At 43.6% G+C, this 1,729-nt stretch overlaps 1 pseudogene; it reads right to left on the reverse strand.

Annotated features, from left to right (window-relative positions):
* Positions 1-253: 253 nt before the first annotated feature.
* Positions 254-1,370, reverse strand: LOC102474776 (proteasomal ATPase-associated factor 1 pseudogene; annotated as a pseudogene).
* Between the last annotated feature and the right edge of the window lie 359 nt (positions 1,371-1,729).

Below are 1,729 nucleotides of genomic sequence, written 5' to 3' on the forward strand. Positions count from 1 at the left end.
GAGCTTATATAAGAAGAGGTTGGGGCCAATGTAGTGTGCACATGTAAGCTGCTTTCACAGTTCAAAGTAGATCTGGGGATCATAGTCCCAATGGGCCAGTAAAGCTGCCTCTGTGACTTCCAGAGGATGCTAAGACTCTGAAGGCCATGGAACTTTGGAAAGACTGTTTCTGCTCTTCGTTGATCAGTGTCAATCCTTTTCACTAACTGGGATTTCTTTTTCCAAGGGGCCAGTGACCAGCAAACTGACAGCGTCATACAAGACTACCTTGACAGCATGTGTAGCTTTGCTGCTCTCATGTGGCTGCCTTAAACACAGGGTTGCAGTGAGCTTTGGTGAGCTCAATGGCTGTGGTCCAAATCTTGCTGAACAATGGAACAGGTTCCATCACTTTGGCTAGCAATGGGTCCAACTCTGAAACTCTGCAGGAACAGAGTTGGTCCTCCTGATCTGTGGATAACCTGTATTGGAGTCCTTGGACTCTTGGCTGTTAAACGTTGTGTGTCAGCCAATAGCAAGAAGCCAAAGAGAAACGTGCAGCAGTTAAAGGCATCTGAACCAATACTGAGGAATTTCCAGCTGCCTGCTCTGTCATCCCAAGTACTGAAGCTACTTATCTTCCTGGGCCAACAGCAGCATTTTCATCTGTGTTCCAACCACCCATTCCCTAGGCATTTGCTCAAGGGTACTGAGGCTTATAGAGTTGCCAGTAAGCACCCATCGCCACTCCATTGATGGAAGAACCACAATTTACAAGGACTCTCAAGCAAGCTGAGTGCCTACAATCCCAAAATCTTGCTGTCCCATCTCAAGAAAGAGACATTTCTCTCACAATCAGTAATGGCTGCACCCAGGAGATCTTATGAACTTTGAAGGTCACCGTGCAGCTAGTGTCTTCAGCTAACCAAATCTTCAACTGGGCAGCCATTCTCCCACTCACATTTGCTAGGCCTGACAGGAAACACGTGCAACAATTTACATCAAGCACAAGTCCTTCCAATGCTCTTCTGAGTTCTCCATTAGAAGCCTGCTATGCCTTCACGCTCCCCCCTGCACTACAAGACACACTGAGACTTCCCACTGGAAATGTCCAGGCATGTTTTACTCATTATATGAACTCTGGTAAAGTAGTGATGGTGCCAAAAACTTTGAAGACACACTTTCCTTTGAACATGAAATATAAATGCTTTTCTTGTTCATTTTCTTCCAAAGTTGTAACCTCTGAAAAGCCATCTAGGCCAATCCCTTGACAAGTTAGGCTGACATATAAATTGTTTTTTCTTGGGGATAGGAGCTCAGCGAGCCCCCCTGCCCCTTTGTCCTTCCTGAGGGTTTGGGCCCAGTCTCTGAATTCTCAGTGGCATAGTCATCTCGTCCCCACCTCCACCACATATGCCTCTTAAAATTCTTGCCATAGGGCAGGCACCACCACGCCCACCTCTTAAAATTCTTATTTTGAGGTTCTTAAAAAAGATTTATGCTGTAAGAAAATGTTTGTATAGGAACTCAACATACTGCAAAATAAATTGTGAATTGTTTCTTTCGTAGATTTCCATACATTGATTAATCCGTGTATCTAAGTCAATGATGTCATTTTGATGGTAGAGGTTAATCATATAAGGCAAAAAAAAAAAGAAAAAAGTTTACAAAACAATAAAAAATATTGAAAGTAAAGCAATGACAAGCATTCTAAAATTTGCAAAGACCAGCCTAGTAGTGGTAGTGTACA

The sequence above is a fragment of the Tupaia chinensis genome, unplaced genomic scaffold, assembly GCF_000334495.1.
Source record: "Tupaia chinensis unplaced genomic scaffold, TupChi_1.0 Scaffold142543_1, whole genome shotgun sequence".
Taxonomy (NCBI): domain Eukaryota; kingdom Metazoa; phylum Chordata; class Mammalia; order Scandentia; family Tupaiidae; genus Tupaia; species Tupaia belangeri.